This window comes from Stenella coeruleoalba, assembly GCF_951394435.1.
Source record: "Stenella coeruleoalba genome assembly, chromosome: 7".
NCBI classification, from domain to species: domain Eukaryota; kingdom Metazoa; phylum Chordata; class Mammalia; order Artiodactyla; family Delphinidae; genus Stenella; species Stenella coeruleoalba.
The window spans coordinates 15,007,491-15,025,013 of NC_137153.1; the positions used below are offsets into that span (position 1 = coordinate 15,007,491).

The 17,523-nt window shown below is 37.0% G+C and overlaps 1 long non-coding RNA gene across 2 annotated transcripts in view; it reads left to right on the plus strand.

The window, feature by feature from the left end:
* The window catches only part of LOC307189348, a 116,585-nt gene that overhangs the window by 97,098 nt on the left and 1,964 nt on the right, over positions 1-17,523 (plus strand). For both annotated transcript variants that reach the window (XR_013829160.1, XR_013829161.1), the window contains 4 exons: positions 6,039-6,104; positions 9,314-9,416; positions 10,632-10,791; positions 15,599-15,699. This is a non-coding gene — a long non-coding RNA (uncharacterized lncRNA). The remainder of the gene's footprint in view (positions 1-6,038; positions 6,105-9,313; positions 9,417-10,631; positions 10,792-15,598; positions 15,700-17,523) is intronic.

The following is a 17,523-nucleotide window of genomic DNA, read 5'->3' on the forward strand; positions in this document are numbered from 1 at the left end:
AACAGCTTATTGTATTTCTTTGCTAGGCTTGTGGGATCTTAGTTCCCCTACCAGGGACTGAACCCAGGCCCCAGCAGTGAAAGCAAGGAGTCTTAACCACTGGACCACCAGGGGAGGGATAGATTGGGAGTTTGGGATTGACATGTACACACTGCTGTATTTAAAACAGATAACCAACAAGGACCTACTGTAGAGCACAGAGAACTCTGCTCAATATTATGTAATAACCTGAATGGGAAATGAATTTGAAAAAGGAATAGATACATGTATATGTACAACTGAATCACTTTGCTGTACACCTGAAACTAACACAACATTGTTAATCAACTATACTCCAATATAAGATAAAAAATTGTAAAAAAGAAGTAGCAAAGATAAATAAATTTTAAAAAACAAAACAGCCAAAATGTATGGTCTCACAGTTCTGCAGTTTAGAAATCTGAAATCAGGTGGTCAGCAGGGCCATGCTCACACTGAAACCTGGAGGTGAATCTTCCCTCGCCTCTTTCTAGCTTCTGGTGAATTGCTGCCAGTTGTTGGTGTTCCTGGGTTGACAGATGCATAAGTCCAATCTCTGCCTTCGGGGTCACAGGGCATTATTCCTGTGTGTCTCTGTCTTCACGTGGCCATCTTCTTAAAAGGACATCAGTCATGTTGGGTTAGGAGCTCACCCCTAGTTCAGTAGGCCCTCATCCAAACATAACTAATTTCATCTGCAGTGACCCTATTTCTAAATAAGGTCACATTTGGAAGTACTGAGAATCAGAACCTCAACGTATCTTTCTGGAGGCAGGGGGTGGGCAGAAACAGAATACAACATGTAACACTTAATATGTTTTTTGCCTGACTTGTTTTGAAAAGTGGAGTTACATTTACAACTGTGCTACTCATTCAGCAAATCTGAGAAGGCAACATCCGGAGATACCAAGAAGAGAGACTTCCTGTCCTTAAAAAGGTTAGAATCTAGTTGAGGAAACAGATCATTTACAATTGTTGTAGGTAAAATGAAAATTCCCTATAATAGCAACTTGGGCGAAGTGCTGTGAGAGCAGTTGATGGATGACATGTTTTTTGGCTTGAAGTGACTTTTATTTTCTTTATGCTTTAATGTTTTCTAAGTTTTCTGCAACAAACATTTATTTACCACCGAAAATTGACTTGAGAGAACTTTAGAGTTAAGCTGCCTCAAAACTTTAAAATAAAAACTCCTAAAATAATATGCTGTCTTTTCTTCTACGATCTACCAAGATGATTCCTGAGGAATGTATAAGTAGGTTACTACGTAGGAACCTATTTCTGAATCAGGACTAATTGTGACGAACCTCTTGTGTTGTCTGCTTTATTATGAAGTCTTCGTTTCTTGTTTAGCAATAACTCAAACAGGCTGTGCAAGATGCTTGGAAATGGTTTCATGGGTGTAGCTACTGACTAAACAGGTAGGCAGAGAAAAGAATTAGCTGGCCCCGCTGGTTCTCAGAAGCGGCCCTGAATATTGTAAGAAGCCTTCATTAGGAGAGGTGCACCTCACAGCTAGTCACCCAGCTGTGGCATCAAACCAGCTCATTTCTCTACTTTCAGGATTTAATCAGTCTCAGTGCTGCAGTAATCAGTGATCAACCATCACCATCCTAATGCGATCATCTTGTAAGATTCCTCATCCAATATTGGCATGCCTTGGGCTGCAACCCTCATTACTATCGCCCAGGCTTCCTCTCACACTTTGAACGATGAAAAACTCACTCCCTACCCCAGGCGTCTGCGTTTTTGTTGAAGAGCGCAGTTATGAAGTTGTTTGTTACGTTGAACAGCAAAATATTTGCTAGCTAGAAAAAGGTCTATTGTTCTCATTCTATCCCCCGGGATGACAGAGACCCACTCAGCTCCCCCCTTCCTCCTGTTATTCTTTCAAATACTTGGAAGCAACCATGATATTTTGCCCAAATATTCTTGTTTTCATCACAGATGTTTATAGCTTGTTCATCATGAGGTTTCAAGTCTCTTTACAGTCCTCGCCATTCTTTCTCTGGCCATTATTTTGAATTAGACCATTTCCCAGATCTGAACACGAAATTCTAATGATATGTGTGTTGTGTGTAGTAATGAGTAGTCCCATCAGATGGTATGATTCCTATGATGCTTACAGTTAAATGAAAGTGTCAACTATTTTTCAGATACATTATTATCTTACCTCCTTCTCTGTATTGTACTTTTTTAAAAAAACTATTTCTTTTTACTCAATATTTGAATTTTACTAACTCTGTGAAATCTGTTGTTATAATGTCACCATCCAAGGATACTTTGGGTGTCAAATTTCTCATGCAAAAACTTGTCAATCTTGATCAGCTTATAGCAATTTGGTTTTCCTTTGTATTTGAAAATGATAGAAGCATTGGTTATGCTTCATCCATTTCACACAATCTGTCAAGTTATACTGTAGGCTTGCGGCTGGTGCCTCTTCTGATTTCTTGATGCCAGACCAGTTCTTAAATATTTTGGATGTCACCCACTCCTGCTTTTAGATCTACATCAAAGGAATTGAACATAGATTGAGAGCTAGATTTAACATAAAACATCAGAAACATGTGCTCTCCTCTGACATGATGGAGAAAATAAACTTATAAATGCTATATTGTCTATAATGTCCACATTAAGTAAAGAGTTGGAAAAAATGATTTTAATTAGTCAGTATATCTATTTTTGAAGAGATGATAGTTACAAAAGTCACATGTTATCCAACCTCAGGAGTACATGTATTTGATGTTTTTTCTTTAAAGTGCATCTATTTTCAGCAATGTGTGTTCTTTGGAGTGTTGAGTCTTTTCTGGGTAGTTTGGTGAAAACGTAAAATAATGTTCTCAGCGCAATGCTTCTCCGTCCCTATCTTTTTCCGATCTCTGTCCTTCATGCAGTTTTGAATCCGGCTACATCATTTTACTGCCATACATCAGGGCTTACTTCTCGTTTGTTTTCATTTCCTGCTGCCTTCAGAGCTCCACACAGTGAAGGTGCTGGATCTACCATCCATAAGACGTGTGCCTTTCCCAGGCCGATTGTTTATTTAAGGAAAAAGATAGAAGAGAGGTCCACTCTATTTGTTTGGAGTTATATAAATATGCTTAAAAAGGAGGATTTCCTCGTGTATTCCACTTCAGTCTTCCTGTTCAGGGAGAGTTTTAAATGCACCTTTTATCACTATACGATGACAGCTTGAGTTACAGTTTTATAATTGTACCAAATATATTAGAGACGTTGGAAATCAGCAAGGTAAGATGGAATAATAATTCTGAATTTCTCTCCATATGTATTATAAATGTAGGATTATCACATATATATACACTCAAAACCAGTTTATCATTATAAAGCAGCAGATATAGTGCTATAATAGTAGCCGAATGTGGATGTAAATTATGGAAGAAGAAATTGATAAATAATTGTTCTCTATATCAGTCTTATAGTTTTATTTTCCCCTTTATTTCGCATTCTTCTTCATAGGGAGTTTGCTCACTAAGTTGTAGCTGAAGTCAAAAAATTCTTTAAAAAGGATCATAATAGAAGAATATTTTCAATCAGAAACTATTTTACATTCCCTTTGACATTATCTTGTGACTGAAGTTTTAAAATAAACATAGAACTCAGATAACATTATTAATAAATCTTAAAATATTTTACATGATTGCCAATACAATTCTCAAATATGTAACTAAGATGGGACGTACGGTACTACAGAGAGGAGACAAACAGCAATGATTAAGATAAAACTAAAAATAACATTTTATAATAAATGTTAATATTTAATGTAATAAATATTTAATATATACTATTCCTATAGATATATTACATACACTTCATTTAATATTTATAATACATATATATTAATACATCTTTTTATAATGTATAATAGATACTATTTACAAGACATATATATTTAATATAATAAAATAACATGATAGTGTTTTGTGATTGATGTGTTTCAGGACCCATGTTATAGGCTTTACATATTATCTCTTTAATGCTTATGCCTCTCTATGAGGTAGGCCCTACTTTATCTTCATTTTGTACATGAGGAAACAGGAGGAAAGAGGTTAAGTATTATGTTCACAGCAAGAGAGATAATAAGAGGCCTGGGTGGGACAGAGTCTTACTTCTATTGGACTCTCACATTTGTACCTAATTTTATTATATAAAACAGACAGTTCGGAGAAGTGTTATCCTGACTTTGCAGTTTGTCACAAGACCTTGATTTTTGAATTAGATTTACCTTAAAAATTATATTTAGCTTAGAGTAATATTAAACTGATTTTGTCATTCAAGAGCAGAGGATTTGCTGAGTGATCAGCACTTACCAGGGCTGGGATTTTTAACTTGCAGGGGCTAACCTACAAAGTAAATGATTGTGTAGATAATGGCAAAGGCCCACATTAAAAACTGGGAGAGGGCTTCCCTGGTGGCGCAGTGGTTGAGAGTCCGCCTGCCGATGCAGGGGACACGGGTTCGTGCCCCGGTCCGGGAAGATCCCACGTGCCGCAGAGCGGCTGGGCCCATGAGCCATGGCCGCTGAGCCTGCGCGTCCGGAGCCTGTGCTCCGCAACGGGAGAGGCCACAGCAGTGAGAGGCCCGCGTACCACACACACACACAAAAAAAACTGGGAGAGAGGATATTTTGAAAGACTGTTTAGACAGGACTACCTCCATTCCTCTTAAAAAATGAATATTTGATTTTATAAGAAATGACTTAATAACAATAAAAAACTTGTTCTGAGTAGCTCATATTTACTGTAATGTCTATTACTATTATTATCAACAAGAAAAAAAATCCAGAAGAAAATAAAAATAATAATCAAGCAAAAGCTATAAAATATGACCAATGTTAGTACAATAGATATCCATAGATAGCATGTTTTCTTCTTTATTGAAAAATCTGTACAGGCACTGATGGCAAAAATCCTTTGATAGGTACTTCGTGGTTGGTCCAGTGGTTGGGACTCCGTGCTTCCACTGCAGGGGGCACAGGTTAGATCCCTGGTCTGGGAACCAGGATCCCACATGCTGTGCAGCATGGTCAAAAAAAAAAAAAAAAATCCTTTGATAATAAACTTGTATTAAAGGATAGATGTGAAACCACTATGCAAAATCCCCAAAAGTTAATTACCAGACTACATGTACTTTCGAGAGATTAGCATACAAATAACTTTGAGGCACCATTGTGTAGGCAGAGTAAAAATGGACGCTGAATCGTGAGATGCTTGTAATTCAGTCCTTACAAAATTACATCTAGTTTCTAAGTCAGTTAATAATATGCTTATTAATCTGGATTATAAATACCACTTAGACAATATCTGTGTTACCTGATAGAACTCTAACTTCTAGTTTTTTATTACTGAGGAAATAAATGTAATTTTCTATTCAGATTGAACAATTACACAGAACATTGGAATTACTAAGAGAATAAAGACCTGAATCCTTTTATCTCAGTTTTGTCTTTTGAGCCTAACGCATTATGAGAGCAGCCTAGATGCGTTGGGATTTTATCCTGTTGAGGTTTGAATTACCTTATGGTTTTTTCATTTTATAGGGTGAATTACACTGTAAAGGTGAGTATCAGCTAGCTACTGGTGTGTTTTTTTTCCCAGAACACTTTTAAAGTACATTAAACATTCTAGCATAAAAAGAGTGAACTAAAAATCACCAAACTGACTTACTAACTCAGCATAATTACTTAAAGAAAAGAAGGCAAAAGTAGTAAATAATTTTTATCTAAATCATGATACCTGTAAATATAGATGGCCTTGTTAAAGAGAAAAGAAACATATTCAAATCACCGTGAAACAGCAGAGAAAGAAAAATGTCATGGATTTAATGTTATGTGAAGGACACACCATGTTTTCTGTAAATAATAATCAGAGGTTATCACAGCTTCTTGAAGTTGACACATGACCTTTAGATTTGTCATGCACGGTACATGATTTTCTTGTTTGGAGTTGCACTGGTTTTGTTCTGTGATGAAGTACATTAATTACTCTGTTATTCTTTTTATTTAGAATTTTGGACATTATTTCCAGAAGAGTCATAGTTTGAAGTACCTCAAAATCTTTGAACTCAGAAAGGTAAAGGAAGTTGTTTTATGTCAAATATTATGATAAAAGCAAAGTAAAAAGCAAACAGACACTGAATAAATATTGGAGAGACTTAAGTAGTTTTCTTTGTGTTCATCTCAAGCATGCATCGAACGCTCATTAAACTGTATTAGCTGGTGTAATAAATGTCATAAAAGAATCGTGGCTCTGGAAGCTTCCTCTTGGTTCCTTTAGAGAGAACCACATCTGAAACAAACTGAAGTGAGAGAAAGTATGATTGTGCAAAAGACACGAGGAGGGGATTTTACACACTCTTCAGCAACCGTTTCTATTTTGCTCAGCTGTGCAACTGTACTGCCCAATCATTCGTCCTTCCTTTTCAGTTGTCTTCCTTTTACTATAAGTTATGATAAGTTATTGCTTTCGGCTCTGTCCCCAGGTTTGGGTTACATTAGTCCACCCCTAATGTGTGCCAGATGTTTGTCTGACCGAGATGGCTGGTTCTTCTCTTTCTCCTCTGGGTGAAGAATTATTTTTTTTTCTATCCTCCAAATGTGCTTCTTTTTTAATAATTTTTATTGGAGTATAGTTGATTTACAGTCTTGTGTTTGTTTCAGGTGTACAGCAAAGGGAATCAGTTATACATATATCCACTCTTTTTTATCAATAGATTCTTTTCTCATATAGGTCTTTACAAAGTATTGAGTAGAGTTCCCTGTCCTTATTAGTTATCTATTTTACATATAGTAGTGTTAATTATAATTGCTGGAGCCCATCACTGTATTATTTTTTAGTCAAACCTTTCATCACCATGAAGATTTTTTTTTATCGGGGTATAGTTGCTTTACAATGTTGTGTTAGTTTCTGCTTCTCCTCAGCTTCAGAAACTAGGGCTAGTTATCACTGACATGAATGACCACCTTGACTTCCTAGTTATGGTTTTCTTGACAAGATTTCTCTTCTTGTGATACCTTTGAGCTCTTTCCACCTATTGGCCTCATAACGTCTCCCTTTGCATTTTCTAAGACATCAGGACAAAAAAGTAACTGTAGGTGAATTGAAATAGTGTGGAATAAAGCTGAGTGCTTTTAAAGAGAAGGTTCACACACTACTGAGCTTTTCTACTGTCGGAATGGAAACACAGTCTATTCTTTATTTACAAAATATGAGACCTGAATCACAGGACTTTCATTACCTCAGAAAACAGCTACTCAACAAAATATTTCCAACTGACTGCTATTAACGATTAGAGTATCAGTAATATCAGAGTGATGTGATCATTGCTATATAGGTCAGCTCAGAACCTGCTTCACACAAAAGTCTACTCTCAGATCTAACCTATTTTGTTCCAAGGCAGATTTAGAAATTTTGTTTAGATTTTCTGGTTGATCTTTTTTTTTTTTTTTTTTTTTTTGCGGTACGCGGGCCTCTCACTGCTGCGGCCTCTCCCGTTGCGGAGCACAGGCTCCGGACGCGCAGGCTCAGCGGCCATGGCTCACGGGCCTAGCAGTTCCGCGGCATGTGGGATCCTCCCGGACCGGGGCACGAACCCGCGTCCCCTGCATCAACAGGCGGACTCTCAACCACTGCGCCACCAGGGAAGCCCCCTGGTTGATCTTTGAGTGATGCTTGCTGCTGTAACCTATACCCGTGGGTTTAGGTAACCATGGGAATTCCTCATTGACTGGTTCCCCTCCATCTGTAAATTCAATGATTCACACCTTAAGGAAGTGGTATGTTCTGCAATTAGCCTGCAGAGCAAAAGTCACACACACAGAAAATTACTGAGAATATTTTTAAAAAGCCCATGAAGCACACTGAACATGGTTTTGTGCATAAAAATAACAAGTACATTACTATTTGCATACATACTAAAATATGGGAACTATAATACTAAGCTTGACTAAAAAACAAATCTAAAGCAAGATCTACAACGCATATGTCTGTCTATTCAAACCAGTCTTGGTTTAAGACAGGCACAAAATTCTTAGCAGTGAATTGGAGATGAACGGAAGACTAAAAAGTGTCCTGTTTCCTAGTACATTTTACTACATTTCTGTTTCCACAGTAAGCTTTATTCATGCCAACAGTGTTATGAAGATGACAAGAGACACAGTGAACTCACATCTATGCATGTGGATGAGATGATGACCAGGTTCTAAAGTCAGGGAGTAGGTTAATGGGATAACATTACAACTTCACTGTCATGCTCCTTCTTCTAAACTGTCACATCTTTTAACCTCTAACTCCTCTATGGATTACCATATTCTCTCTTGTGGTTATTAGTGGTTTTTTTTAAATTTTTATTAATTTTATTTTTGGCTGCATTGGGTGTTCGTTACTGCGCGTGGGCTTTCTCTAGTTGCGGCGAGCAGGGCTACTCTTCGTTGCGGTGTGCTGGCTTCTCATTGCGGTGGCTTCTCTTGTTGTGGAGCACGGGCTCTAGGCACATGGGCTCAGTAGTTATGGCTCACGGGCTCTAGAGCGCAGGCTCGGTAGTTGTGGTGCACGGGCTTAGTTGCTCTGCGGCATGTGGGATCTTCCCGCATGAGGGGCTCAAACCAATGCCCCCTGCATTGGCAGGTGGATTCTTAACCACTGCGCCACCAGGGAAGCTCCAGTTACTTTTGTATTTGTATTAGCTGTCCTGTAGTGTCCAGGTCTTATATATATACTTTTGATTCAATACAAAAAATAGGTGCTTGAATAGCTACATTAAATTCTCACCTCCAACTTTCTAATTTATTCTTCTGTATTCCAGTGCAGGTCCATTCACGTAGACCATGGGTCTTTTTCTTCCTTTCATCACTTCTATTTTTTATCCTATCCATCATGCAGCCTCCACTTTCCTTCCTCCACTCGTCCTTCTCTTTCTCACCACCTTTCTTGTTTCCTTCCTCTTGACTATAAATCCTTATAGTCAACTCCACTCCAATTCACAGGTTTCATGTCTTTTAAAATAAAAAGGTGTTTTTATAAAAAATTGAACTGCTCATAAAAGTTTTAGCAATTCAGAAAAGCAAGTAAAAGAAAACAATAATAAACTCAACACCCATTGTTACCATTTGTGAACATCATTCCAGAGACCTTTACAGCCTATCTGTAGATGGATGGCTGAATGGACACGGTAACAAAAGCCGCCACTGCCAACACTTGCTGGTGCTGTTAAAAATGCTTTCAGTCTGTGCTTACTTGATTCTACCCTTGAGGTCATAATTATTCCTATCTCCATTTTATAGGTGAGGAAATGAAGACTCCTGGAAGCTAAACAACTTACCCAAGATTACATAACCAGTACAAGTTGAGTGAACACACAATTGTCCTTGATGGTGGTGAGGGAAGGTAGGGAAAATTGATTGACATTATTGGGTCTTTTATAAATTCATAGACAATCATTTTAGAGCAGTTTTAGTTTTACAGTCAAGTTGAGCAGAAAGTGAGGAGAGTTCCTGTATGCCCTTCCCACCCCCAGTCTCCCCCATTATCAACATCTCCCACAAGATGGTACGTTTGTTATAATCCATGAACCCACATTGACACAACATTATCACCCAAAGTCCATAGTTTACATTAGGGTTCACTCTTCCTGTTGTACTTGCTATGGATTTTGACAAATGTCTAATGACATGTATCCACCATTATAGTATCATACAGAATACTTTCCCTGCCCTAAAAATCCCGTGTTCCACCCGTTCAACCACAAACCTCTGGCAACCAGTGATCTTTCTACTGCCTCCATAGTTTGGCATTTTCCCGAATGTCATATAATTAGAATCATACAGCACATAGCCTTTCCTGAATGGCTAATTTCACTTAGTATTATGCATTTAAGTTTCTTCCGTGTCTCATTGAATGTTGAATGACCACACTTTTGAAAGGAGCCATTAATAGCAATATTTTTATTTCACTCTGAGAAGAGATGTAAATGTACTTTTTGAATAGAAATCTTATTCATTATTTGAATATCTCCTGCTTCAACAGTAGAGTGTGGTCAGGAGGATATGCAAACTATGACAGGCCAGTTTTTATGGAAGTTAAATAATATAAAATGTAATGAAAACGAGATCATTAATTCTGACCAAGGTTCATTGGAGAACATGAACTATTAAGTATGTAGCTAGTTTTTACTATTAATCAACTCTTGTTTGTCGCAGGTAAGAACTAACTGTATGCTTACGGAATTGGATTGAATGAACTCTAACCATATGTTGCCAAAGAGAAGAGAAAGATTTAACTGATTATTTTTTCTAAATTTCATCCAATTATACTTGCATGGATTTAAAAAATACTTTTATTCTAATTTAATTAAAATGCAACATAGAGAATTAGGACAGTCATCGGAAGCTCATGGTTCAATAAATAAAACTATGGTGAAATCAGTCACAATAGGACATAATGTTTCTGTTTTTCTATGCTTTAACTCTTATGTCCCATGTTTCTTTAATAGTAATATTCAGACTCTTAGATTTTAAAGCAACTTAATATGCCATCAAACTTGAGGAAATAATCAACTACTGTTTGACTGAATGTTCTTCTCATCTGGTTGTTTTGATGCAGATTTCAGCTCTGATACTTACCTATGAAGAGCTGCTTGCTGTTCAATCTAAATCAGTTGGACTGTTCTTCATCTTTGCTCCAATCTTATCGAGGGATTTAATCAGCTAGGAACTTGGTACAAGTCACCACTAGAAAATGGAGTACATGATTATTGTCGATGGTGAGAGATTATTTCTGAATACATGTAAACAAAGAATAGCCTTCCACTTTATTTTTACAATTGCTTTAAAAATAATTTCAAAAAAAAATAATAATTTCAAAAGTATTTACTAGAGGTCGTGTTTGTTGTAAAAATTAGTTTTGAACTTCAGCTACCTGAGTTTAGTTACCTCCCAGTCTTCACTTTAGAGCAAAATTCAATTGGAATTTAAGTCAAATATGTCAGACACATATAGCAATTGTGTGAGATCAAGCAAATCCATTAAGTATAACTTTTTAACAGTAATCACTCTAATAACAATTGTTCAAAAGACGTCATTCTATACAGAACTTGATTTATTTTAGAGAAGATGAAGTAGAAAGATTAAACGAGCTAAAATAAACTCAACTTCTCTATGGTATTTTCTTTTATAAAATATTTATATATCAAGAATAAACACTAGAGAAAACTGCTGAAATCAGATAACAGTGTTCTATGAATCTCGTGATTCTAAAGGGATGCAATTAACTGATAAAGGGGATGTGTTTACACATCTTCAAGACTATCACCACCCTTTTTAAAACAGACCTGATTCTTCTTTGGCAATTATGTTGTATGAGAAAAGAATGCAATTCTATTTTTGCTTTATAATTTTAACCCTGGAACACAAAGCCCCAGATAAATGACTAAGTTTGCTTGAATTCTAATTAAACATTAAAGTTAAAAATTCAAACTTAAAAGAGTCAGTGTATCAACGTTGAAATATGATTAAAAACAAAATCTTTAACCCAGAAAACCTCTTGACAAAGGTAGTGGAAAATAAATCAGTTCTATTAGTGAATAAATCTTAAACCAGAATGTGATACACATCACAGGCAATTGGCTTTGGAGATTGCCAAGGCGGCAAGAAACCTCACCTCTCTATAACGCCAAGCAGATGTATAACCCATTATATGTATGTTCTCACGATAAACATCACTAGTCCTCAAGGAAGAGGACTTGATAGCACCTTTTGTCACACCTGATTCACCCTAACTTTATCATGATAATTGGGGAGAACCCCTGTGTTGACCTTACCCAGAGGAGAAACAAACTTCTACTAAGTCCAGGAGGCTGCAGGGAAATTAGACTCTTGCCCACAGGACTGAGCAGATAGGGCTGCTATCTCCCTAAACGTTTGCATTTCAAAAAGATGGCTCACAGAACGTTGAGGGAACATTCCCTAGTTGTGAGGCTGGCAGAGACTTATTTAGTCATTATAAAGATTTACGAACATTTGAAAAGGACAGAGGAAAAAAATTCTGGAGCCAAAGGGCGAGGGAGGGAGAATTAATCTTCTTATTTTTAATTCATATTTGCCTTGATACCACCCACAGAAATAGAGAAATAGTATTATTCCATTATAATTCCCTTCCCCCTTTTTCCATCATCTGGAGAGCTTTCCTTAGGTGCTAATTATTTTTTTTAAACAGCTTTATTGAGATATAATTGATATAATTTTCATACACTGCAGATACACTGCAGATTTCATACACTGCAGATACATATGCAGATACACTGCAATATTTAAAATGTAAAATTTGATATTTTGACATAGGTACACACCTGTGAAACCGTGACCACAAAGGAGAGGAAAAAGTTTTCCTCTACCCTTCTGGGTTCTTTTGGTTGTTCGAATAATTAAATTGGCATAAGACAGATTAACAGGAGAAAAACAAATTTAATTATATATGTACGGGAGCCCCATGAGGATAGGAGACCCACAGGTAGTCAGGCAATTGAGGCTTGTACACCATCCTGAATTAAGCAGAAGGGGTAAGGGTCTGGGACTTCAAAGAGGGAAGAAGACAATTTACTGGAAGATGGGAGGAGCAAATGTTTGGTAAACAAATGTTGGGCATGCCATCTGGAGACAAGGGGAACAGAGAGGAATCTGAACAAACAAGCTGTCCTGAGCTCCCCCCAGGCCACCACACCTGCTCACATTCTTTGTAGTTATCCCTGGTGATCACCCTCTTCCTAGACTAGACCCTCTATCCAAATTCTTTTAGGTAGTTAAGGAGGAGGTTAAAAGCTTCTCGTGAGTCTTTAAGCCTTGATTGTCTTCAGCTCAAGATAATCCACGTGCCAAAGTGACACATTTTGGAGAGGTTCCTTCTGATCCCCTTCAACCACAATCCAGACAGTGAACCTATTCATCATCCACGAATGTGTTCTCCCCCTGCTTTGTAATTCCTTCTCTCCACCACTCCTGCTCCCCCCTCTGCAGGCACACACTGTTCTACTTTCCGTCCCTATAAATTAGTTTCATTTTCTAGAGTGCTGTATAAATGGAATTATTCAGTAGGTACGTTTTTAGGTCTGGCTTTTCACTCAGGGTAGTTGTCTCGAGACTCACGCATGTTGTCACAGGTTACAGTAGTCTCCCCTTTCATTGCCGAGTAGCATTCTTTTTAGTATATACTACAGTGTGCGAATGCAGTCACCTATTAATGGACATTTGACTTGTTTCCAGTTTGGGGCTATTACAGATAAAGCTGCAATGAACAGTATGTGACCAGTTTTGGATAGACATAGATGATCTCTTCTCCTGGGTAAATACCTAGGAGTAAAGTGACTGAATGGTGACTGAAGGGTGAAGAGTAGCAGAATGAATATGCCGCCCTAAAAGGATTAGGATTATTTTGAGCTGATTGTTTTGAGAAAGAGCAGACAGAAGAGAAGCTCTGAAAACAGAGTAGAAGTTACTTTTTCGTGAGAGAAATTTACATTTATAAAGGAACTCTCCAAGAGAGTTTTATCACTGGAGAAGGCACTGACAAATCTACATCACAAACTTTCTTGTTTATCATGCTTCTCCAGGTACCTCCCCATAACTGCCCCTGCCCCGCAACACACCCCTTTTTCTTTTGTTTTTAGCTAAAGATGATATTCAAGCTGGAGTTCTAAGCCACCTTGGGGAGTTACTCATTTTTCCTTAGTATCTCCCATGTATTCTTGAGGTGTACATGTTAGTAAACTTCTATTTGTTTTCCTCTTAATTTGTCTTTTAATACAGAAGTCTCAGCTAAGAACTCAGAAGGGTAGAGGAAAATTATTTCTCTTTTCCTATTGTAGGCATAGCTTAACTTTTTAATAAACTGCTGAACTTTTTTTGGAGTGGCTTTACTTTAAGTACCCATTAGCAACGTATGGCGTCCTTTCCAGCACTTAGTATAGTATGTTCAGTTTGGTTTTTTTTTCTTAATTTTAGCCAATCTAATAGGTTTGTGATGGCATCTCATTGTGGTTTTAATTTGCATTTCCCTAATTATAATGATATTGAACGTGTTATACTATACTTACTTGCCGTTGAAGTGCATTAGAATATGCCACCCCAAACTCTGCCACTTTGGCATAAGGATTATTTTGAGCTGAAGGTAATTGAGAAGTAGCAGACACAGGAAGAACTCTCTGCCCTCTCTTGTTCTGCCTAAAAAGCAGGACATAAATTTCCCTTTGTAAAGGTGACATAAATTTCCATATGTGAAGGCGTTCCTCTCTCCTGTACCAGGAAACGGAGAACAACTCTTATCTGCATAACACACCTTACTAAACAATCCTTATCTACCAGAGTTTCCTAGTCAGCTTTTCCAACCCCAGGAGCCCAAACCTTCTTTTATCTATTCACCTCTCTACAAGGTATCACCCTTTGTTAAATGATATATAAACTCTGAGTTTAACTGCCTCTGGATTTTCACTCCTTTCCTGTGAATTCTCCCTGCAGATAAAATTAAAACCATCAGTAAAATTTATATGCCTTTTCCTCTTGTTAATCTGTCTTTTGTCAGTGTGATACTCATGCCGTAGATGCAGTGCCTAAGAGCATGAAGGAAAAGATTTTTCTCCCCTACACCATCCATATATTTGGTGAAGTGTCTGTTCAAATTTTTTGTCCAAATTTTACTTTTAATTTGGTTACTTGCTTTCTTATTATTGAGTTTTGAGAGTCCTTTGTATATTTTGATATAAATCCTTTCTCAGATATATGTTTTGCAAAAGTTTTATTCTAGCCTGTGGCTTATCTTTTTATCCTCTTACCAGTTACTTTTGAAGAGCAAAAATGTATCATTTTGATGACTTTTAAAAAATCGATTTGTTCTTTTTATGGATTGTACTTTTAGTGTCATATCTAAGAACAATTTCACTAACTCAAAGTCACAAAGATTTTCTCCAATGTGTTCTTCTTGAAGTAGTATAGTTTTAACTTATACATTTAGGCCTAAAATCCACTTTGAGTTAGTTCTTTGCATATGGTACAAGATATTGAGCAAAGTAGGGTTTTTTTGTTAGCTTTTGTTTTTGTTTTTTGTTTGTGCATATGGACATCTAATTACTCCAGCACCATTTTTGAAAAAGCTGTTCTTTGTCTACTGAAATGCCTTTGTACCTCTGTCAAAGCTCAGTTGTCTATACGTGTGTGGGTCTATTTCTGGACTCTCTATTATGTACTATTGATCTATTTATCTCTATTTACTTCCATAAGTATAATTTTTTAATTGTAGTAAGTTAATATGTCTCGAAACCCAATAGTGTTTACTCTCAACTTTGTTCTGCTTTTTTCAAAGTTGCTTTGGCTATGCTGTCTTTTGCATTTTCATAAGAATTTTAGAAACACCTTGCTAATTTCTACAAAATTTTCTATCAGGGTTTTGATTGGGATTGCCTTAAATCTATATAGCAATTTGGGGACAACTGACATCTTAACAATATTGAGACTCCAACCCATGAATGAGATATGTCTCTCCATTTATTTAGGACTTCTTCAACTTCTTTATTTTCCATGCAGATCACAAACACGTAAACCAATCATTATAATAGGACTGTGAGCCCACACAGGAGAGGCTCCTAAATTCTGCCTGCAGTATCAGAGAAGTTTTTGAAGAGAAGGTAATCTTTCATCTGATTCTTATGGTAAATATGTGAACATCAGGTAAACAAGTGCGCTCAGAGAGAAAAGAAGTACAAAAGCACTAGAGTGTGAGTTAGGATTAAACATTTAAAGATGTATAAGAAATTATGGTTTGGATACGGGGACTAAGAAGGGAGATATGTGTCTAGACCTTGGTCATAGGGGCTTCTAGAAGATAATCTATCTTTTTCCTGTGAGCAATGGGCGATATTGAAGGATTTTTAAGCAGAGGAGCAACAAGCATGTTGAAACAGTCACTCTGAAAGTTGAATGACTTGTTTAAATATTTTTAAAGATGTTTACATTTTAACCTGTATAAACCCCTGGGGGGAAAGTCTCCATATTTGTGGAATATCATGCACGCTGTATAAATATTATTTATTTTTGTTTGACTTAAATTTATCTCTTTTTAGCATTACAAAATACATGTTAGCTTTGTTGACGTTGGACTCTGGCGAGCAAGTTTAACCCTAACCCTGTACCTGATTCTGATGTTATTCGTATTTTCTACAGTTTCATTTCTTTTTGGCATATTCTCTGGTATCATCATTTAACTATACGAAAAGAGATCCTTGTTTCTCTTTTGCTGTTACTGTTACTGTTGCTATTTTTATTACGCTCAGGTATAAACTCCCTTAAACACTTAGTACCTTAAATTAATTACCTCTTTATTTATTCCTTATCACTAATGTATGACCATGCTCAACACTGCCACCTACGCTGTCTTTTTCACACCATCATGTCAATTAAACAGTTTTGATGGTCTTCTATGACATTGCCTCTGGCCGTTAGCTCTCTCTGTATAAATAACTCAGTTGCGTTTCTTTCTTCGGCTTTTCTCTGTAGGGGGGCAACATCCACTCACTGTTCAGGTTACTCCCTCTTTCACTATGATCTAAGCAAGCGTGGGAAGGTGGCCTCACTTCTTCCTTGAATTCTTGTGCCCCTTTGTAAGAAACAAACAAACACGTGTGTAAACGTAATGAGCAGTTAAGTTTTTTTCTCTCATGGTGTTTTGGAGGAAAGTCAAACCCGGTTGCTCAGGTTAGTGTGGGTTCATAATCAGAGTAATATGATATTTGTAGAGACTTTCAACTAAGTGAGACAGACTAAAACACAGATCAAATAAAATTCTACCTGAGACTAAAACAACCATTGGAAATAATAAATCAGACTTTTTCCCTTGAGTGCATACTTCAAATGTTACATTCAAACTTTCTCTCATTGTATTGAAACGGATGTATTATTGTTAGGGTGAGACAGTCTGAACATAGTAGTAATGTAAGTTTCAGAATCTTTTTGACGCATGCAAAACACTTCAGAGTCAACTGCCTAAAAAAATCCAAATCTGACAATTTTTTTTTACTATGAATCCAAAAACCATTTTAAATGAATCAATATTTTATGAATCCTCATACACAAAGTAGTTATATGCATGTATAAAAATGTGTAAAAGCTACTTTTTATGCATCTACAGACAATGTTTGGAGCCAATGTGGGTTCTCAGACACTTTGGATGATGTGTCTGTGGAGGGCAGATGGGACAGCGGGGTTTGGTCAGGGGAAAGAAGAGAGACTCAAGAGATAAGTCCAGGGGAGGTTGAGATGATCAGATTCCTCTGTAATAAGAAAGAGATGCCAGCTTTTGTTCAGACATCCACACGTCCGGCATCCCTAAAACTAAGAATGCAATGGGCATTTCAGGTCAAAGGGAAGCCAGGTCGAAGGTTGAGATATGTCAGGCAGAGAACGCCCTGCAGTAAATGGGTAGCTCTGTGTTCTAACTTCTATTTGAGGAGTCC